Below are 24341 nucleotides of genomic sequence, written 5' to 3'. Positions count from 1 at the left end.
AGAAATAGCATGAATTTAGGCCAGACTCCCCAGAAGTAGATCCTAAGACAAGAATCAGTGTACAAGTAATTTATTAAGGAAGACCTGTCATGGGAAACCAGTCAAAGAGAGGAGGAGGAAGGAGGGAACAGGGACGGAAGAGAAGCTGTAACTTAGCTGGCAAGATGGCCCCCAATTGTCCCCATCTCCTGGTACTGGTATCCCACACCTTTGTGTGATCCTCTCCCACAAGGTACCACGGTTGGTCTCCGTGTACAACAGAACACGACAGAGGTGATGGTATGTCATTTCCAAGATTAAGTTATTAAAAACTGCTGCTTTTGTCTTGGGCTCTGTTTCTCTCTCTCTCTCACTAGCTCTAGAAGGATGTAGCTGTCATGTTTTGAAGACACTCAAGCAGCCCTGTTTAAAAGCCCACATGGCAAAGAATTGAGGTCTCCAGCCAACAGCCATGTCAGTGAGCTTGGAAGCAGATTCTCTAGCTTCAGATGACTGAAGCCCCAGCTGACAGCTCAACTACAACTTCATGAGAGACTCTGAGCCAGAACCCCCCACCTAAGCCACTGCCAGATTCCTGACCCTCAGAAAGTGTGTGATAACATTTTTGTTGTTTTAAGATGCTACATTATGGAGTAATCTATCACACAGTAATCAGAATTCCAAAGCCAAGCAAGGAGGTGGTCTCTGGCATAGTCCCACAGAATGTCCCTTCAGCCTGATCCTGCAGGGGCGCTCTGGACTTTAAGTTCCTTCTCAGAATTGCCCTGACAGAAGAGACAAAGGAGCTGGAGCTTTCCCATCAGGTAAGAGCCACCACAGGGGGAGCATAAATCCCCAGGCATTTCCATCTCTCTGCATGTGAGGGGAAAGTGCTGTGCATTAGATGTCCAGGACTTATTTATCTACTGGCTGTAAGTTTGTACTCTAAACAACATCTCTCTAATTCTCCCAACCCCAGCCCCTGGCAACCACCAGTCTACTCTCTGCTTCTACAAGTTCAGCTGTTTTAGATTCCACATATAAGTGAGATCATGCAGTATTTGTCTTTCCCTGACTTATCTCACTTAGCGTAATGCACTATAGGTCGTTTTCATGAATTTGTCAAATGCACCAATATATGTTTAAAGCTGAATTTGAGTGTACCGGTTTGCAATATATTGTAAGTGAATGAAGTAACCTACAAGGCTCAGCATTCCAATTTCACATTCTGTACATGTCCCAAAGTCCACTTGAACATTAAGAATGCTCACCAGGAAAATCAGGTATTGCTGCCTTTAGATAACCTAGCATGAAGACAATCAATAAAATCACTGTGCCAGTTATAGATGTTAAAATAAATGATGAAAAAACAGTATGAAGCTCTTTGCATGGTCACAGATATCAACTTTCCCAGGTACAGTGTTCCAGCCTCTAAATTCCTGAGTAAACATAGGACAGTATTATAAAGTTTATAATAAATTCTTCGATAAAATATAGCATAGACTTAGCAGGGCTGGATAGCCGAGCCACAAAACTGCCAGTACATGACATAAGTAGGTCAAAGCTTTGGTTCCCATGATTCTGCAAAATACAAAGGGATGTTAAAGCACCAGTTCACATACCTAGACCACTGACATCCTTGTCCATCCTCAAGCATGTCTCTCCCTCTCTCTCTCTCTCCCTTTCTCTCTCCTTATCTCCCTCCTCTCCCCATCCTCCCACCCCCCCACAGACTATGCCAGTCATTTTCTATTTACCCTCAGATCCATTTCTTGTATTTGCCCTGCTGTACTCTGTATCACAGAGAGGCTGACCCTGCGGCTAATCTCTGCAATCAACTGCTTTCCGACTTGGTTCAGCCAGTGGGAGGCACAGGCAGAAGACTGGAAGGTAGGAGAAAGGAGAAGCCAGGGTGCTTTTCCCCAACTCACTTTGCGACAGGGCAGCAACTGTCTTCATAGCTCCAGCTCCATTGTAAAACCCTGTCATGCGGGGTCTCTGGTCCCGCTCCCCACATAAGAACGCAGGATATGGTGAGGCCAAAAAGGAACACCCACGGAGCCATAGGTAGGGGAGTCATACCACTATATTCTCGCTGGTGGCTGGGTTGGTGATACAAGAAATAGGAGCCACATGATCCACAATCTGCTGTCCGCTTTTCTGTAAACCGATCCTACTTGCTAACTGCAATCCGCACTTGCTAGCGTAGCCACGGCAGTTGTATCAGTGGCTAATGGCTAACCGGTAACAGCTGATGGCCAACCAGTCACAGCTGATGGCCATCTAATACCCGAGCCAGCACCTTTCCATGTGAAAGTTGAGAGCCTGGAAACTGCTCTGTGGGACTCTGTCCCCACAACTCCTTCCCTCCTAGCTCCTGCCAGGGGACCTCAACTTTTGTTCTCTGATCACACTCCCAATTCCTGTTGCCCTTCAACCAAGGGGTGGCAGCGGCTTCCTAATGCTGCTAATACCTGCATTGCCTCACAATCCCCTATTTGGCTTCTCTGCCCTTCCACCTCTGATTGGCCACTGGTATAACTGCTGCGGCTATGAAGGATTGCCGAGGAGCTGAGCAGAGCCGAGCAGAGCCGAAGAGAGCGGAAGAGGAGAGCCGAGAGAGAGGAACAGGGTCGAGAGAGTGGAGGAGAGTCGTCGGTCGGTCGGTTGGCGGAAAGGCGGACGGCAGGTCGGCGTCCGGTGGGCCCAGCCTCCAGTGACACCGTGGTGGTATGGCTCCCCTACCTATGGTTCCGTGGGTGTTCCTTTTCAGCCTCACCATATCCTGCGTTCTTGTGTGGGGAGCAGGACCAGAGACCCCGCAGGCCGCCCCGCCTGAAAGATGGCGCGGCGAGAAGGCCTCCGCGCACGACAAATGGCGCAGCGAGCAGGGTCTCCCGCACGACAACCCTCATCCTCATATTGGGTACGTCTGGACTCAAATGTGGATTTCAACACTAGTATGTGGGTTTAAACAGCCAAAGTATTCTTATTAATTCAGTATCTGTAGAACAAGGAAGCAACAATCTGTTTTTGAGCCCCAACTCTGTGCCTGCTAGTATGCCAGATACAACAGCTGGGAGCTTATCAGAGACTTTGAGGATCACACTCGTTACCCAAAAAGCTCTTGAGAATAACTCACTTTGGTGGTCCCAGTTGAGGTCTCCCAGGTCTGCTTCCTAGGCCTCCTGGAAACTGTAGCTTTCCTGACTGTCGTCCTCATTTTCTCAATATTCATCTAAGCTCTTATTCCAATGTGAAACCACTTTATTCCCAAATTATTTAGAATGGCTCAGTTTTATTGACTAACCCCTGACCAATACACCATATAAGTGCATTTTAAGTGCACTATGTCAAAACCTAGTCAGTCTGCCATCTGAAATTTAAGTTGCCTTTATATGACATTCCTTCTTCTCTCAAAGTAACTAACATTATTGAAGCATATACTGTAAATTGTCCAGCTCAATCTCATTCCAACGCTTTTTACTTGTCTTCTTTTACTGTAAAGTCAGGACAGCTGAAAGCTCACCTTCTCAGGCTCCCTGACATCTAGGGGTGACCATGTGACTCAGTTCTGTCCAATGAAACATATGCGGTCAGACAATTAAATTTGTGAACTCATCCTAGAAAAAGTGCTACATACCTCATTGCTGAATGTCACTATGGTCACCTTCAAAGTACTCCCCTTGGGAAGCTGTGCACGAAAGCCAGCACCTAGTCCACCCTTCAAAGCAATTTTGGAACTCTTTTTCTGGAATGGCCATCAGAGCTGTCGTCGTATGTCCTGAATGTCATCAAAATGTTTTCCTTTCAATATTTAGACCTGACTCTGGGTGGTGAACACACAATGGGATTTATAGATGATGTAATACAGAATTGTACACCTGAAAGCTATGTAATTTTACTAACAATTATCACCCCAATAAATTTAAAAAATAAATTAAAAAAAAATTTCCTTTATCTTTAGGTAAAGAAAGACGTCATTGGGGGCCAGATCAGGTGAGTAGGGTGGGTGTTCCAATACAGTTATTTGTTTACTGGCTAAAAACTCCCTCACAAACAGTGCCTGTGAGCTGGTGCATTGTCGTGATGCAAGAGCCATGAATTGTTGGCGAAAAGTTCAGGTCGTCTTTTTCACGCAGCCTTTTCAGCACTTCCAAATAGTAAACTTGGTTAACTGTTTGTCCAGTTGGTACAAATTCATAATGAATAATCCCTCAATCCCTTTGATATAAAAAAAAAGTTAGCAACATAATTGCAACAAGTTCATGAACTTAATTGCCACACCTCGTAATTAAAAGTCCACTGGTGCTTCCCCCCACCATCTTGTCTGGATCTTACATGGTACTCAAAGGGAAGCAGCCATTGGTTATAATGGTACAACTGGAAGAGAGGAAGAATTTTATTCCTTGATGGTATCCCTCAAGCTGCATTCTCCTGACTTTTGAAACATTAGACAATCCCATTAATTTTCTAAACCACTGTTTGACAGCTTTTCTGGGATTTTCTGCCAAATGCAATCCCTAACTGATACAATTATGCATAGAGAAGAAACTGTGCTTTTTTTTTAATCAGATTAGCTTAAATTTATTGAGTCTCCAAATACACTCCCTGCTGGGTAAAAGCTGTGTGTGTCTTCTAATTTTTCCATTGTAATCATTATTTAGAACAATGAGTCTTTACCAAGCATGAAAATAACTTTCTTTGCAGTTGGAGTTTACTTTACAAAACAGACATGTTGCTTGTAAAGTCAACTGAAAATTCAATTATATTTTCATATATACCAGAAAAATTACTATTTAAAGTAAAGTGATGAAGAACATTTTTATAATGGAAAGACTGTTTTAATTTATTTTAAATCCAAATGTTCAAATATCAGATTAGCTTAATGTGGGACCTGAATATGTGGCTCTATTTTATAGGTTGTCATATATTGAGCTAAGAATTAAATAGAAATATGTTTTTCTCATAAAGGAATATCAGAGGTAGGTCTGACAATTTAGTTTGTGAACTCATCCTAGAAAAAGTGCTACATACCTCATTGCTGAATATCACTACAGTCACCTTCGAAGTACTCCCCTTGGGAAGCTATGCACTGACACCAACGCCTAGTCCACCCTTCAAAGCAATTTTGGAACTCTTTTTCTGGAATGGCCATCAGAGCTGCTGTTGTATTACCCTTGATGTCCTGAATGTCATCAAAATGTCTTCCTTTCAATATTGCCTTTATCTTCAGGTAAAGAAAGAAGTCATTGGGGGCCAGATCAGGTGAGTAGGAGGGTGTTCCAGTACAGTTATTTGTTTACTGGCTAAAAACTCCCTCACAGACAGTGCCGTGTGAGCTGGTGCATTGTCGTGATGCAAGAGCCATGAATTGTTGGTGAAAAGTTCAGGTCATCTAACTTTTTCACGCAGTTTTTTCAGGACTTTCAAATAATAAACCTGGTTAACTGTTTTCCAGTTGGTACAAATTCATAAGAATAATCCTTCTGACATCAAAAATGGTTAGCAACATCGTTGTAACAAGTTCACAAACTTAACTATCATACCTTGTACATGGAGGTGTCCAAAGTCCATGGCAGGATGGATTTCCCTACCTGAGAGTCCTCAAGCTAAGAATCAGATGTCTTGTGCTGCAAGATGCCTCCAAGTGTCATCGGGGTGCAACGATTTCTCCTTCCCCTTTGGTTTTGCTATCTCGATGAGTGCAGCCCACAGAACAGGTAGGAACAGTGCTGTTGGTATCTCAGAAAGAATTCTTCTTTGATCATCCATCTCCCACTTTCTGGGCATTTGTCTCTCTTCTTGATAAACCAGCAACCTGCTCCTTGATAACATCTTTTATATTGAAGACTTTGCCCAAATGATATGTATACTGTCTGACTAACAGGAAGTTCTTCTCCATCAGGCCTTACAGGAGAAAAGAGAAAAGAAAGAAAAACTAAACCAAAAGTACACAGTGATTTCTTGTAATATAAGGCTGTGGCCCAGTGCCCACTGTTTCACACTTGGACCACTGTCAGATTTTTCAGCTGGTCTTCTTAAATCCAGAGTCTTCCATTCATTATTTTAACCATCACATCATTCTCAAATGAGTCTTATCTAAAATGCTGCATTTGTCAAGATCAGTTTGTTTAAAAGTATTCTGCAGTTCCCTGTGATCGACCACACCAAACTTCAACCCTTCTATCTGGTTTTCAAAGCTCTTAATGTCATTCCTCCTTCTGACCTAACCACATTTATTTCCCATTCCAGACAAATATACATTGGTTTCTCTAATATCATTTTGTATGCTTCGGGTTGCCAATAAAAAAGAAAATCTACACACGTCCAATGGCTTTATTAACTGAAGAAGTCTGGAGAGACATAAGCTACAGGATTGATTAATTGAGTGTCTTCACAACATCAAGTACCCTGTTGCTTTCCCTCCTCTCTAACATCCCAGGCCCAACAGCCCATCCTCAGCAGGGAGTTCGTTCTCAGTATTAATCTCCTGTGCTCAAGGCATCGCAGGCAACAATGTCCAGTGCAAGAAGTGAAGGCATTTCTGCTTCTTGTTCTCTTTTCAACAAGAAGAGCTTTCCCAGAAGTCCCCACAATGTCCCTTCATAACTCCCTGGCTACTGTATCGCATGCCCATGCCCAAAGTTGGTAAGAGGAGAGGGACTACTATGGCTGTATAAAGAAGGGTAGGTACCGGAAAAGAAAATTGGTCTTTTCCAATCAAGAAGAAGGGGGAATGGCTCTAGGACAGGCCACCACAATATCTGCAATATCTCAGCTTATTCTTATCCCTCATTCCAATGTTTACGCCTTTGTTCTTGCTGTCAACATCTAACGCCTTCCTGCTTCCTTTCTAGTTATACAAATGCTTTCCATTCCTGAAGATCATAGAGATTTAAGAAAGAGAGCTTGACACTGAAAGGTCAAAGAGCCAAGGTCACATAGCCAGAAAGAGGTCAAACTTGTATTAAAACTCAGAACTTTCTAACCCCAGATCATGTGTGCCCCTTCTACCCTCTAAGGCCCACCTCTGTAAAATGTTGACATAATATTTTCTCAATTTTGCTTCAAGATGACAACTTGATCCCATGCAATTAACTTCTTTCTCTCCAAAATTCCTAATATAATAATAAAGAAATAAAAAATATAGGGAAATATATATCAACCCTGGGAAACTTGGAAGGTTGGCATGTTGTGTAGATGGGACTGGATTAAGGGAAGAATTTACCAGTGGGCCAACACATTGGGAGTAATGGATGGGATTTCACAGAAGCTCCCAAGGTCAGAGCAGCTCAAAGTAGAAATAGGAAAGCTATGGGCCACATGGGAGAGAGAAAACTCAAATATTTCCAGAAGTATACAAGTACTTGTATATGCAGCAGAGAGAGACCAGTGGACATCACTGCCAGGCTCATCTTGGTGAGACAAAGGAGCTCAGAAGCAAGGGCATTGCCTCAGCAGACTTCTAACAAGGACAATTGTGATCTTGGAAGATGTGGGACAGGACCCATCATTTGCTACAACAAACATGGAAGAGAAAATACTTGGTCCAGCAATTTGCTTCCCTGTCCCATGTGTGTCTCCTTTATAAAACACTCTATTCCTTCTAGTCAAATGAAGGAATATTTTTCATTTGTAAAATAATAGAAAATAAAAACTTTCCCTTGTGTCTTGAATTAAAATATTTAAACTGGGACCCACAGAGACTCTGACATATCAATCCCAGTAATGGCTAGGCTTAGCTATCAGAAAGAACAAATAGAAAAACTTACTGGGTGAAGAGGGAGAGTTAAGAGTTCAAAATATAAAGACCCTCTAAGGATTCAGAACAGAAAAGTTTTAAGGGACTTCTTTTACAAAGTAAAGAAGAACAATATAAAAATCAGTGATTTGGATTTATAATAAAATTTGAAATGGCATTTCATTTCTAAAAAGAGAACCACCTAAGGTCAGGAAAGATTGTTTTCAGATGAAAAAATATACTGGAGCTAGGTGGCCTACTGCAGAAAACTAAACTAGAGAATTATAATGAGTTTTAGACATTTTCCCCAAACTCATAGGAAACTGATAAAAAGATAAATGTCATGGGAAAATCAAGGTAGGGGACATGGAGGATGAATTTAGATAACTACATATCTTAACTGTAAAACATCAGCTGGCCCCATTGCTCCTTGGAGATGTATGTGTATTTGACTTGGACTATGCTATTTCTACGAACCAAGAAAGTCCAATGAAATCCCCTCAATTTCTGCTCCCTAGGAGTTTAAACTCACATGGCTTTTCTGGCACCAATTTCCATATTTTGTCTCTATTTCTTGCCACATCAAACTAGACAGGATTCAATTATTTTACCAGCTCCCACCAGAAGTCCACTCAGTAGAAGGTTAGTATATTTGAGACTCATGATTATCTACTGTTTCAATGCCTTCCTCCCCTTTTTCCTTCTCCCATCTGTTCCTCACCCCTTCCCTTCAAAATTGCCCTCATTCACTCAGTCAGTAAACATCCATTATGCTGGCATTACAACAGTGCCCAAGACAGGCAAATCCCTGCCCTCATGGAGCTTACATTCTAGCGGAGGAATCAGAAAACAACAAACAGATACATAATGTCAGGTAGTGTATTAGTTGTCCAGGGCTACAGTAACAAATGACCACAATCTGGATGGCTTATAACAACAGAAATTTATTTTCTCAGTTCTGGAGGCTAAAAGTCTGAAATCAAGGTGTCGCCAAGGCCATAATCCCTCTTGCTTCTTCTAGCTTTTGGTGGTGGCCAGAAATTCTTGGCACTCCTTACCTTGTGACAGCATAACTACAATCTCTGCATCCATCTTCATATGGCCTCATTCCCTGTATGCCTCCTCTGTGTTTCTGTGTCACTCTCTCTTTAGAAGGACACCGGTCATTGTATTTAGGGCCTACCCTAATCCAGTATGGCCTCGTTTTAACTTGATGACACCTGCAAATGCCCTATTACCAAATAAGGGCACATTCACAGGGACCAGAGGTTAGGATTTTTATATGGGCTGAATGTGTCCCCCCAAAATTCATATGTTGAAGTCTTAATCCCCAGTACCCCAGAATATGACTGTATTTGGAGATAGGGCCTTTAAAGAGGCAATCAAGGTTAAACAAGGTCATTGGGGAAGGCAGTAATCCAATATGACTGGCAGCCTTATAAGAAGAGATTACGGGTAGCCGGATGGCTCAGTTGGTTAGAGCGCGAGCTCTTAACAACAAGGTTGCTGGTTCAATTCCCACATGGGATGGTGGGCTGTGCCCCCTGCAACTAAGATTGAAAATGGCGACCGGACTTGGAGCTGAGCTGCGCCCTCCACAACTAGATTGATGGACAATGACTTGACTTGGAGCTGATGTGCCCTAGAAAAACACACTGTTCCTCAATATTCCCCAATAAAAATTTTTTTAAAAAAAGAATAGATTAGCACATAGACATGTATAGGGGAAGACCACGTGAAGAAAGAGAAGATGGCCATTGACAAACCAAGGAAAAAGTTGTCAGAAGAAACTAACCCTGCCTACACCTTGATCTTTGACTTCTAGCCTCCAGAACTATGAAAAAATAAATTTCTGTTGTTTAAGCCACCCAGTCTGTGGTATTCAGCAAACTAACACCGATTTCAAAATATCTTTTGGGGGACACAGTTCAACCCACAATAGGTGGTGATAAGTGCTATGAAAACCAATAAACCAAAGGAAGAGGATAGTGGGAGGGAAGAGGTAGAGGAATTTGGTTCTCCCTGTCTCTAATTCCAAACTTGCTGAGCCAAAACTATGAAGGTGTGGAACAGAACAAAGAGATCTTTCTATAACTGGATCTACTTTCCTTGGAAGGCAACTGGAAAAAAAATAGCAGAAAGTTCTGTTACATTAAGTAATCACTGAGCACTTATTGTCAGGCACTGTGCCAAATTTTAATTGCATGCTCTCATTTGATCCTTATAACAACTCTATGCACTGAGTACTATTATTTTCTCCATTTTACAGATGAGAAAACAGAGGCTTAAGAGGGTCAAATGGCTTACCCAAGTCCAAATAGCTAGAACCTGGGCCCTGTAACCCCAAAGTCCCCTTCTCAATCACTATGCACATCAGCTCCTCTTTATGTGTAGATTATAAATGAGGACTTGGTATATAGAATTACTCTTCGGCATCAAGAATTTCTTTCAAATGTAAGAGTTCTGTGTAACTGCATATCAGATATATGTATGACTTAGCATAGTTTCCCGTTTTCTGTTTTCAACTATGAAATAAATTAATGGAAATACCTGGTGTCCCTTCTTATATTACACATTAATGTCTTTTAGCCATGGAGAGAGACCCAAGGACTCATGTATTCTCAAAGTCAAAGTCAGGGCTTCTCCAAAGCCAAGCTCTTTTCAGATACTTTGCCCTCCTGTGACACAGCGATCCCAGACACAAGTCCTCACCACACTCTAAACTCACTGCGGAGCTATCGCTAGAGAAGGCAGATAACTTCAAAGAAAGGATTTCAATAATCAACCCCGTGCCCCCAAATTCCATTTACTAAGCAGTTTAGACTAAAAAAGAAACCTCAAGATGCAGCTGTCTTAGGGGATTCTTCAGTTGATTGCACAACTGTTCTACTGAAGAGGACTAGCGCAGACCAGACAACACTGAAATCCCGGACGTTACGGGTCTCCTTCAGGAAACACAAAGTTGGGCCCTCTAAAGAAGACAGTCACTCCAGAAATGAGACAAAACAGAAATCCTATACCAAAGACCTGGAAAATGGTCCCACCACCATGAAAAAACAGGAGTTCTCATGAAAGCAAAGGGAAAGGAAAATACAGGCAGAGAAGCTCATGGAATGAAGTGATGGAGCACCAGTCAGTTTCCAACTGGAGAAGGGGAGGAGGGCCCTCCATCCCAACACTTCCCACTGAGCAACATTTATAGCTATTACTTGCTTGCTGTTTATAGCAAGTCTTTATAGATGTCTTGAGAATACAACCAATATAGAAAAGGGCCTGTTGTTTTGGCTTTCTTACCACTAAGCTATTGATATTTGAGGAGAGTAACTGAACTTTTCAGTACTAACTTATTTTCTCTGTGAACTAGTATCCCCTGAAGAGAAGTGAGTTTTCAGGACATACACGAAAGTAACTGTAAATCCAGTGCCTAAATGGTGTTTGTAGTTTATCAGCCTCTGAGGGAGAAGGAGGCAGCCTAGCTGTAAAGCATTTCCTCTAGTTTAAATTTGTCCTTGCCTTGTCTTACACACATGAATGCACATCTTGCAAGTTGGCATTTTTTTTAAGAATGAGGACAAAGTGGGGGGGTTATTTTTGCAAACTAGTAAGTGACATTTTTCCAAGAGATGCATTGAAAAGTTGCTTCATCCCACACAGTCCAGCTGTTATAATCAGGTTGTTGAAATAATGAACAATATTAAGTAACAGAGTCAAAATCAGCCACTAAGACTCCCAACCACACATTTGGTCCCATGCAAATTAGAGCCTCATTCGGAATGAGGTGTTCCTTTCAGCCAGGGCCCCCACCCTCTAGCACAGTGTCCCCCTATCAGCACTATCAGGTTATTAGGGCAGCTGGGAAAAGCATGGGTCAGTGTTCCCCCCCAGCATATTCCACCAGTGGAGAAAAATTAGTCTCAGTCTTATATCTCTGATGTTTTCCTTCATGCCTCAGCTGCAAAGTGGCCAGTGTCTGAGTTAACAAAACAGCATTTCTGACAGACTACACTTTTCATCCAGACAGACCACTATTAAGAGTCCCACCCTTCTTCTGGCGACGTGATCAGTTCTCTGTGAGTTTACTGTGAGTTCTCTGTGAGTTTACTGTGAGTAAACTCACAGAGAGTTTACTGCGTTCACTCAGCAGCTATATCTTAAGTGCTTGTTATGTGGCAGGCCCCGTGCTATAGTTTAGGGCTAACTATGCTATCATCACCCCTAATCATGTGGTCCCTGAACCTCAGAGAGCTGACCTTTCAGTAGGAGGGATGGCCGGTTGGACAAGCAACTACAACAACGTGGACTGTGGTGAATGAGGTTCAAGTGGTCATCAAAGCACATACCCAGAGCAGCTAACCTCTTCTCCCTAACCACAGAGGAGCCTTTCTTAGAGGAAGTGCTTCTAAATTGAGACCTGAAGAATGAGTAGTAATCATCAGATGAAGGTGGCAGGAAGAGTGGTCCATGCAGGGGTAATGACATAGGTGAAAGTTCAGAGGAGGCGCGCAAGTAACTTGCAGTCATTTAAAAAAGTTCACTGGGTCTGAAGCATGCTGTTAAAAGGAGCCGTGGATTACTATGGGTCCTTGAGCAGCTCATTCTCCTACTCTCTATGGTGTTTGTTTCCTCAAACTTCAGAGTGTCTCCTAATCCAACACTCATTACCTCCCCCTTAACTCTCAGAACATGATATCATTTATAATTCTATAGACAAAATAGAGGCTACCAGACAGGAACTCCCTCAACTTTCTCTTACCAAACATGGAAACCTACATATTTCTGTGCCCATTCTGAGTATTTCCCCCAACCTGACTTTTTACAGTTAGGTTGAGACATGTTTCCTCTGTAAGTAAGGCCAATCCCTTGATAGTTTGGATCCCATTTTCTTCTGTCCCTCCCTAGAAACTTACTTTTCCATGATTCCTTCTTTCTCTTATATATTGAACCAAATAGACCATTCCTATAAGTTTTGAAACATGCTCAAGTTTCCTCATTAAACAAAAATACAAAAACAAAAACCTCCTTCTATCCCATATCCTCCAAGTAACTAGGGACCTATCCCCATCTTCTGCTTCATAGCAAAAATTCTCCCAAGAGTTGTCTATACTTGTGATCTCCATCTGTTCACCTCCTAAGCATTTTCCAATTCATTCTAACCTGGTTACTACATCTCCACTCCACTATGTGGCTTATACGAAAGTCACAAATGACCTCCATGCTGCTAAACCCAAAGGGGATATTTTTCAGTCTTCATCCTCTTTGATGTCTCAAGAATATGTGAACAATTTTTTTTTAATACTCTGTCCTTGGCTTCCACAACACACTCCTTTCGCCTGTTTCCTCTTACATTTCTATTCATTCTTTCTAAGTCTCCTTTTCATAGTTTATCCTCTATCAAGCCATTAAATGTCTGACTTCTTCAAGATGTGGTTTGGGACTCTCCTCTTTTCTTCCCAGTGTTCTCTATATGAAATCATAACCATGACTTTGATTACCATCTTTATGTAAATAATTCATAAATTTATTATCTCCAGCCCAAAGCTCTCTGGTAGGTTCCAAACTTGTGTATACATACATCTGCCTACTTGAGATTTCACTTAGTTATCTCAAATGCACCTCAAACCCTACATTTCCAAAAATGAACTCATAACTTCCCATGCCCTTCCTTCTATAAACAAACACACACTCAAATATGTTCCTCTTCGAGCATTTACTACCTCAACAAATGGTTCCACCATCTATCCATTTTCTAAACCAGAATTAGAGAAATTATCTTTTACATTTCCCCTTCAATCCCTGCTTTCAACTTATTAGTGAATCCAATTAATTCTGCCTCGAACATGTCTCTTGAAACCATACCTTTCTCATTATTTCAGTTGCTACCTTCCTAATCCAAGCTATCGCCATCTGTTAACTAGACTATTATAGTGATCTACACATTAACCTCACTGCATCCCTTGCTCCATAGATTTATCTTTTCTAAACACAAATCAGAACTTCCAGTGCTGGCCAAGTTGAAATATGCCCACTACAGTCTCTCTCTCTCCAAATGATTACAACTAAATACTTGTAATACAGTGATTACAACTAAATACTCTGGATACAAAAGGCAACTTCCTGAGGACTCTGCAAAGTAAACAACAGCAAGAAAGTTTGGGAGATAAGTCAAAATTTAAAGAAGAAACCTATATGATAGTGAGTTTCCACATATTTTTCCCTCTCACCTTCCCCAGCTTTGACACCAAGTTACAAAACCATACAGTGGATGCAGGCAGTGAGACCTCTGAAAGAAACCCTATATTCCTGACCAGAGGACCAGGAAAAAGGGAGCTTTCAAGTGGAAAAGAATAGGAGTATTCCTATATGGTTTTTTTTTCTCTCTCTTTGCTTTTCTCTATGGAGGACCTCAGTCATGGAACTATGTGTTGGCATTATAGATAGCCAAAACTCCAACAGAAACTCTGTCTTTCTAGACTGAAGAATTAGAAAAAGGGGGGGAAAACTCTCTCTCTCTCTCTCTCTCTCTCTCTCCCCCTCCCTCCCTCCCTCCCTCCCTCCCTCTCCACTTGTCTCATGGCAGTTTCAGTCATACAGAAACATATGGTAGCAACACAGGAAATTAAAACTTCAAGAGAAATGCTAACTTTCTGAGCAAATGACCAGAAAGATGGGCCTCTGAGATCCACAGAGTATGGGAAGGATCATAGAAAGAAAAGAGCTAGAGAAAGGGATTCAAAGCAGCTACGATGTGGAAGACTTGAATAACATTATCTATCAACTTGATCTAATTGACATTTATAAATCACTCTAGCCCAAAACAGCAGATACTACTGTATACCTATTAGAAGAGTTAAAATGAAAAGTCCTTTGATATTGGTCTTGGCAGTAATTTTTTTGATATGACACCAAAGTACAAGGAACAAAAGCAAAAGTAAACAAGTGGGACTACATCACAACTAAAAAGCTCTGCACAGCAAAAGAAACATCAACAAAATAGAGGCAACCTATGGAATGAGAGAACGTATTTCCAAACCAAATGTCAGATAAGGGGTTAATATCCTAAATATATAAAGAACTCATACAACTCAATAGCAAAAAGACATAATCCATTTAAAATATGGGCAAAGGACCTGAATAGACATTTTTCCAAAGAATACATACAAATGCCCAACAGACGTATGAAAAGATGCTCAACATTACTAATCATCAGGGAAATGCAAATCAAAATTACAATGAGATATCACGTCACACTTGTCAAAATGGCTATTATCAAAAAGTCAGCAAATAACAAATGTTGGCAAGGATATAGAGAAAAGGGAACCCTTGTGACCTGTTGGTGGGAATGTAAATTGGTGTGGCCACTATGGAAAACAGTATGGAGGCTCCTAAAAACATTAAATATAGAACTACCATACAAACTACCAATTCCATTTCTGGGTATTTATCCAAAGAAAATGGAAATGCTAATTTGAAAAGATATATACACCCCTATGTTAACTGCAGCATAATTTACAATAGCCAAGATATGGAAGCAACCTAGGTGTCCAATAGACTAATAGATAAAGATGTAAGATATTTATATTATATTATATTATATTTATATTATCAGTGTAAAATTACATCAGTATAATTTTAATACTTTTTTTTCCTTTCTTAAAATGTGTATACATTTTTTTCGCACCCTGTGTGTGTGTATGTGTGAGATATATATATATATATATATATATAATCACACAATGGAAAATTACTGGGCAATAAAAAAGAATGAAATCTTGCTATTTGTGAAAACATGGATGGACCTAGAGAGTATTATGGTAAGTGAAATACGTCAGACAGAGAAAGACAAATGCCATATGATTTCACTTATATGTGGAATCTAAAAAGAACAAATAAAACAAAAACAGGCTCATACTGTAGATACAAAAAACAAATTGATGGTTGCTAGACGGATGTGGGTTAGCAGGATGGGTGAAGAAGGTGAAGGGAATAAGAGGTACAAACTTCCGGTTCTAAAATAAGTAAACCATGAGGGTGTGGCGTACAGCACCAGGGATAAACAATAAGAACATAGTAATAACTTTGCACAGTGATCGAGGGCTACTAAACTTATCAGGGTGATCACATTGTAAGGCATATATGTATTGAATCAATATGTTGTACACCTGAAATTAATATAATATTGTATGCCAACTATACTTTAACAAAAAATTTTAAGTAAACTTTTAACCTAACCATAAGAAATGACGAGAAGACAGAAATGCTAACAGTAAAAATTCTAGTGAGCCAATCCCTAGAAAGATGGGTCCCTTTTGCTGTGTTTCCTTGGTTACCACTAAAAATTGGTGAAAGACATTTGGTAACAGTCAGGTTTAATGGAAAAGATGTGACAAGACTGAACTTACCTCAGATAGAGTTAGACAGATACTGTCAATTTCATAGTTCTGCCCTTCCCAATTTGTACATTTCACCAATGCACAAATGACTTAAAGATGCATAAAAATTTGGCTTCCATATTGCACTCCCATAAATGCTAGACAACTATAAATTAATACAGATTATCACCTCATCTGGTTTTCTAATATTGCTCTCCTAAGGCATTTTAGAGGGTCAGTGATTTTTCAATTCCTTAAATCATTCCTGCCAACACAATAAATTGCTAGAAGCCTAAATCTGCCATGTTTCTGTCCTTGATGAATATGTAAATCTTTCCAAACATATTGATTTTATCCTTGTAAAAGCAGAGCGTACTGTCCGGCATTCTGTAAGGTTCTAAGTCACACTGTGTGACAGGAATTTTAAAGAGAGATGCCACTGCTTTGCCCATCATTATTGTCTCTCCCTTCTGAAGGGAGAAATGAAATGGTCCTGGACAGTGTACCAGATCACACCTTGGAATACAGCAAAGGTACTGGCCATTCTTTTAAGAAGACTTCATGATTAAGAGCCCACGTGACACACAGCACTGTGATACTGTGGACAACTGAACTGCTGAATTTGGAGGCAGAATTGAAGGTTGATTAATGTCTGTTTCCTCTTTGGATAAAGAAAGGTGATGCTAAGGTGTTCTTTTTCCTGCCTTTCCCAGAAAGATGAAAGAAAAGGCAGCATAGTTAACAACTCTCCCAGCTCCATTACTCCTGACCTAGCGTCTGAGAGAGGTAAATGATTTCACTGATTAGAAAATGAATCTTGAAAATGCAAGAGCTGCACAGAATAGTGGCTCAGAATTGCACAGGTATTTGAATGAATGCTGGAGCATAAATTCATTTCAAATTACCCCTTGTGAAAATGTACTATTAAAGATGTGTGTTTTGGTCCAATGATCATAATTGATAATATCATTAAATACTCTTTCATGGTACTAAATTCAAGAATAGTCTGGATACTTAAATATGCATATTTTTAAAAATTAGAAATCTAGCTCAATTCACACCAATCCATAGGGATAGGTATGCCTTATTTGTACAAATGAGCCCCTTTTTTTGGTTGAGGAAGTTGTATCTTAATAATATAACGAAGTTGAAGAAAAGCTGTAAGAGTGAAATGTTGATAGTAATGGCCATACTGACATTTTTATAATATATTGGCTGTGATAATATGGGGAATTAGTTGCTCCCTGGGTATAAGGTAGATACTGTGAGAGGTGCATTAACTTGTTCAGTCTACGAGTGTACCATTTAGTAAATTGTAGCTCCAGGGCATTAAATAACATCATAATGGTCAGCAACAAAGTTAGGAAAATGGCAAATGCATTAGCTTCTGTGCTGAGAGTACTTCACTCACCCCATAAAACCTGGCCCAATGTGCTGAGAATTAATAATTTGGTACACAAAATCTGTGCATATATACCTTTTTGCTGTACTGAGACCAATATTCCCTTTAGTAGACATTTCCACATATAACACCTAGGAAAGACATTGGACCACAAATGTTGAACAAAAGATGGTTAGAATTAATGGATATTGTTTCTGTTCTGTCTCTATCAGTCATCCCCTCTTCGTCTTCCCTCCTTTGTGGAGGAAGCTACAGCTTACTTTCTCAGGATTCTTTCCTCATTCAGTGAGGACTTAACCCTAAAGGATGAACCAGGTACAAACATAAACCAACAAAGCCACAAAGAAAATTCAGGAGGATACCAGCAGCAGTTGTGCTGCTTGCCTTAATTAAAATTATTATGTGTACACTGAGACAGATACCAGGTCACTGTTATTTCATGGTTTACCGATGAATGTCAAATAAATATAAAACAAAGATAAAATACAGCTCAGGTGAATAAAAAAGAAGATAAAGAGGAGTAAGATTGCAAATAAGAAATACATTTGTGACAGTCTTGATACTGAAGTTATATGGGTGGCCTAAATTAGGGGTTCAGATGAGAAAACCAAGACTAGCAATGGAGCTGTAGAGTCAGAATTCTAATGCAAGATGGAGCCTCAGGGAGCCCCATTTTCAATCCTGTCATTTATCAAACGAGGAAGCTGAGGCCCAGAAGGGCAGAACAACTTGTTCAAAGTCATATGGATTATCAGTTAGATTGACACAGTGATAAGACAAGAAGCCCATATTAGTTCTGTCTTTTCCTCTTTAGCATTAAACAATGGTAATGAAATGCATAAAGTGAGGAAATTGGTTCCTGGTCCTAGAGAAGTTGAGCTGTTCTTCTGATAGAGTTTGAAGAACCTCATCTCCTTCAAGGGCTTTTTCGCTTTGTCCCATACCAGAAAAAGCAAAAAACAAAAAGCAAAAAAACAACAAAAAATGTGCATAACATCTCGATTTACACATATCTTTAAAACACAATTCCCGTGTACTAGTAAATTCCTTGAAATGAACTCAACTGCTGTATGAGACAATGCCGTTTTATGGCTTTGTTGCTATTCTGTGTATTTAGCCCAGGAAAACAAACAATACTGTTATGTGAACAGAGCCACCAGATTGCATTATTTAATACTCCTAATAGACGAGAGTCATTTTTGAAAGTGGCATCTGGCCAAGACTACAGGTCTCAAAGAGTGTCTCAACTGTGCTCAATCACTGTGTCTCCCTCTATTAAAAAACCGTATTGAGATTTCTAGAACCCACAGCAATCAATCTGCTTGATTAATGAAATTTTTTTAAGCTTTTGTTTTCCTGGCACTGGCTCTCAAAAAAATTAGATGCTCATTTCCTCCTCCATTTGTGCTTGCTAGGAAACAGAGAGAGAATTTGGTGATAAATATTTATTATCTTCCAACTCCTGTCTCCCTTATGGTGAGGTTATTGCTTTATTCAGTTCCCGGGCTAAGAAAAATGTCTGCCGTGTCATTAATAATAAACAAAGCTGGAATATGTGTGCAATAATGAATTAAGCTCATCCCAGCCCATCTGTGCATCACCATTCACAGGAATCTTGTCAAATGAAGGTTCTGCAGAATCCACAGGTTCTTGGTCCTCTCATTACGGAAGTACTCTGTGGGAGGAGGTGAGTTAAGTTGAAAAATATTATTATACAAAGTAAGCAACCTCTTTTCCCAAAGAAGTATCTGGCAATGAAGCAAAATTCTAGCTATTGTTGCCCCAGGGTTGAGGAGGGAAAAAAGGAAAAATCACCAAGGCTCATTTGATCTTGGAGAATCAACAGAGCAGCCTTGCTATGGAAATGAAGCAGCTGAAGAGGGGCATGGATCAGTCTGGGCTTGTTCGCTTTTTCCATCTCTTGACCAATTTAAAATGGTTCCCTCAATGTGCGGCTGAGCTTTCCACCAACTTCTTTGTAAAAATTTCACTAACAACATTGCTACTGTTTCTCTTCATTAATCGTTCTCTAGCAAACAGCACTGTATTTATTATTCTGACAATAAATTTGTGTTCTCTTCTAGAAAAAGTCTTCCACATTTCTTTGCACTTACTGCTAACAAAACAGATGGCTTAAATCCACGCTTTTCAAAATTTAATGAGCACACGAACTGCCGAAGAATCTTGTTAAAATGCAGATTCTGATTCAGTAGGTTCTGAGATGGGACTGGACATTCTGCATTTCTAGCAAGCTCTCGAGTGACGCCAGTATTGCTGTCTGCAGACCTTCCCTTGAGTAGTAAGACCCTAAGTGATTCTTCTCTCCCTGTGGAACTTCAAAGAGTCCAGCAAAAACTATAAAGTAGGAAGCACACAAAAACAGACAACCTTTCAAATATTTTAAAAGAGATGAATTTGATGTTTTCATCCAGGGTTTCTGCTCAACATGTTGTTTCTCTTGAAAGTATAAAACCCTGTGACCAGACACACAGGTCCTGCAAGCGAATGAAGTAAATATCAAAGTGCCCGTGCGAATGGTACTGCTATAAAAGGGTTCTTCTACTGTTTGTTGTAGCTGTGCCTTCTCCTCATCTAGATGGGGCGCTCCCTGAAGCTACAAGAGACATCTTAATAGGCCCTCACTTAACATATTGTCAAACTCAATCCAATCAACCTACCTACTGTAAGATTGTCATCACGCTGAGCACTGGAGATGCTGAAAGGAGTAAGAACACATCAGCATGCTCTCAGGGTTTAGCAGTAAGTATAATATTCTCCCTGAATCATTTAAATATAGCATTGCTTTAATAGCTAAATAAAGTCAACACCAAGCAGGCAAGATCAGCTTAGGATACAAAGGTAAATGTATTTATTTCCAATGCTAATACTTTAAATCCACATCTTCTCCTATGTAAACACCACACGATTTTTTGAGGACTTTGGAAAATGTAAATAAACTTCAAGGACCACAACTTTTTTGTGAATGCAATGTCTTTTATACACCAATAAGTGATAGAATTTCAACTGACCAGATGTAAATAAATGAAAAAAAAGAAAATAACAAAAAGTGTATTCTTAATTCTTAAGAAGGTTTGACAGCTCTGTAATATGGATGAATTCTATACCACTGGAGTGGAAAGCTTTCACAAACAATCAAAAGAAAGATGTTTTCTCTGACTTAATACTTAGCAGTCGAGTCACACCAAGGTTAAAAATATAATTTCCATATTCCTTATCTAAGGAGACTCAATCAAGCAAGACTCCTTTCAACCCTCATTGGGACAGGAAGGAACAGATGTAAAAACATCTGCCCCGCTTCAAAATGATGAAAACACCACTGTGATATCAAAGACAGCTCTGGGTCACTCCACAAAAGTCTCTAGTCTCAACATGAAAGTGTTCTATTGACTGTCATTGTGGTGAAAATCAAGAATGATACAGACTAACAGTTTAATTAACAACCTGAAAACCTAGCTATTATTCTTCTCTGTTCCATCTCACAGTATTATCACTGATATCCCTAACTGATGCTTGCTTGTGTGCCTTTTGAGGGACTGAAAAAATGCATGAATACTTGACATTTTTGGTGCAGCAACAGTGACATCCAGTGGGTAGCAAGATTAACCCCGAAATTCTATGTAAACTCAATGAATGAGGGTTAGGATATCCCCAAAAACGTTTTTGGTTATTCATGGTCACTTAGTACAAGAAACATACATTTTTAATTCCCTCGGGATAACAATCGATTTAGTTGTTATAGTAGTTAATAGACCAAGCAAAGTTGCATCTTGTCTAACTAAGACACTGCTATAGTTTCTTCCCAAGTCAATGCCACTCACTGCAACAAAAGAAACTATAATCAAAGGTCTTATTAAATTAATTTTACAAATAACATTCTTTCCACATTTGCTTAGGTTCTCAGTAAGTTATTTAATTTAACACAGTTTACCACTTGAAATTCTTCCCATTACCAAAAACTTCCTAAAATTCAAATGAAGAAATGTAATTATTAGGTTTTCTGTATGTATATTTTCTTTACTTATAAATATATCTGTATATTTAAATATACATATTTAAGATAAATCTACATCTCTTGTTGAGTTGATGGCTAATTATAGAACACAATGTTCATGCATTTCCAGACTTTATTTCAGTAATCTGTTTCTATCACTACCACATGCCGTTGCTTGCATTTCAGTTTTAAGTCACTAAGTGTACTTCAAGCTAACTTCTGGCAAATAGACACCACACAAGTATAACAGCTTTGGAAAAAATAATTGCTCCACTGATATGGATCCCTCAGGCTTAGTGGAAAAAAGTTAATTACCTAGATCCTGAGAACCTATCAGAAGAGACATCAATGTTGCTGAAATTCCTCTGAAAGTAGAACTAGATTGTAAGCTATTTTGTGAAGGAAAAGAAAGAGACCAGTGAATCTGGTTCATTAGTCCAAATGGGCTTCCTATGCAAGAAAGAATGCAGGGGCTCTGAAACAAAATAGAGTACTCAGCAATTTATCTGTGTGCACCCCAAAAAAGTGATCCATCAAAAAACAGGACTGAATCCACCGAATAGAAAAACTAAAATCTATATAGTTTCAAAAGCAGCAGGAAGCCCAGAATTCCTGGTTCTACTATTAACACAGGCTTCACGAGGCATTGGAACAGATCCATCAAATCTTTTAGATGAACCAAATGACACTGAATGATGTACATGCAAAAAAAGGAAAGAAACTCAGAACAATGCATAGAAACACAAAAATAAGCAGGTCACTCCCAAGACACTAGTTTGCTAAGCCCACACTTTCCAATATGGCAGCCACCAGCTAGCTACCCAAGGCTACAGAGCCTGTGAAATGTGGCCATTCCAAATTGAGGTATGCTGTAAGTATAAAATACACACCAAATTTTAAAGACTTAGTATGAAAAAATATATAACTAATAATTAGTATATGGATTACATGTTAAATTGATAATACATTGGATGCATTTAGTTAAGTAAAATATATTATCAAAAGTATTTTGCCTGTTTCTTTTTACTTTTCTAATCTGGCTATTAAAAAGATTAAAATTACATATGTGGTTTGCATTACATTTCTATTAGTGCTTCTCTGAGCAAATATGCAAGAATGCACATGTTACTTCACATATAAAGCTCCATCATCATTTTATATACCACCCCACTGTAATATATTTGTCTAGACTTTGGGTGGTGAGCATACAATGCAATACACAGATAACGTATTACTGAATTACACACTTGAAACTTATATAATACTATTAACCAATGTCACCCCAATAAATTTTATTTAAAAATATATTTATCTGATCCTCAACTGTCCTGGCCTTCTCTATTGATTTTTCAAATTCACATGCATGATTTAAATATATTTTAAATTAATGATTACAGTTTCTGCTACTACCCATTGGTCATATAGGCACACTATAAATAGAGAAGCATAATTCAGTGGTGAAATTTGCAGAAATCTGAAGCCAAACTGGCAAATTCAAATCCCAGGTGTACCCCTTACTAACTGTGTAACTATGGGCAAGTCACTCAAATATTTTCATGGCTTTGTTTCTTCAAATGCAAAATGAGAATAACAATGGGATTATTGAGGGGATAAAACAAGTTAATATATTAAATCATTCCCAACAATCAGAAAACACTATTTTTAATTATATAGTTAATTTACTCTTTAGGGTTGACAGCTTAAAAGAGAACAATGAACATCTGATATATTCAAATATTCTTGGAACTTTAAAGAAGCATTAACTACATATATCTTCAAATATGATTTATGTATATAGTAATCTTTCCTAAAGAAATTAGTCATGGGGAGAAAGGCTCTTTCCTTTCTGTCTGGCTGCAGCCATCAGGTAAGCCAAGATGGGCGCTTACAAGTACATCCCGGAGCTATGGAGGAAGAAGCAGTCTGATGTAATGCACTTTCTTCTCAGGGTGTGCTGGGGGCAATACCACCAGCTCTCTGCGCTCCACAGCACACACATCCCACCTGGCCCCATAAAGTGCACAGGCTGGGATACAAGGCCAAGCAAGGTTATGTCATATATCGGATTCGTGTGTGCCATGGTGGCTGCAAACGCCCAGTTCCTAAGGGTGCGACCTATTGCAAGCCTGTCCATCACAGCGTTAACCAGCTAAAGTTTGCTCAAAACCTTCAATCTGTTGCTGAAGAGCAAGCTGGATGCCACTGTGGGGCTCTGAGAGTCCTGAATTCTTACTGGGTTGGTAGAAATTCCATGTGCAGAATCTTTGAGGTTATCCTCATTGATCCATTCCATAAAGCTATCAGACAGATCCTGACACCCAGTGGATCACCAAACCAGTCCACAAGCGCAGGGATATGCGAGAGCGAACATCTGCAGGGAGCAAAAGCCGTGGCCTTGGAAAGGGCCACAAGTACCACCACACTATTGGTGGTTCTCGCTGTGCAGCTTGGAGAAGAAGCAATATTCTCCAACTCCACTGTTACCTCTAACATGAGTAATGTTTGTAAAATTCTCACCTAATAAAAAATTTAGGACAGTCATGTTTGCTTAAAAGTGTTAATTTGTCTGTTAAAGCTAGTTGTCTGCAGACTGTTTCATAAATGAATTGTCAAATTATGAAAGTTAAAGTTCAATAATGTTTGAAGACTGTAAGTGATGGTGTATCTTGTTTCTTACAAGATAAATACTTTTGTCTTTGCTTTATCTTATTGGGGAGCTGATGTCAATGTTTAAAATGTTGTGTGGAGAGGTGGCCGGTTAGCTCAGCTAGTTAGAGCGTGGCGCTGATAACACCAAGGTTGCTGGTTCCATCCCTGCATGGGCCACTGTGCGCT

General features: G+C 39.7%; 1 pseudogene; it reads left to right on the top strand.

Annotated features, from left to right (window-relative positions):
• The first annotated feature begins 23383 nt into the window (after positions 1-23383).
• On the top strand, positions 23384-24001 carry LOC109461086 (large ribosomal subunit protein eL15 pseudogene; annotated as a pseudogene).
• Positions 24002-24341: the final 340 nt, after the last annotated feature.

The sequence above is a fragment of the Rhinolophus sinicus genome, chromosome 18 (genome assembly GCF_057876585.1).
Source record: "Rhinolophus sinicus isolate RSI-liver-muscle chromosome 18, RSI-T2T, whole genome shotgun sequence".
Classification (NCBI taxonomy): Eukaryota; Metazoa; Chordata; class Mammalia; order Chiroptera; family Rhinolophidae; genus Rhinolophus; species Rhinolophus sinicus.
This window is presented reverse-complemented; position numbering and strand designations above follow the sequence as displayed.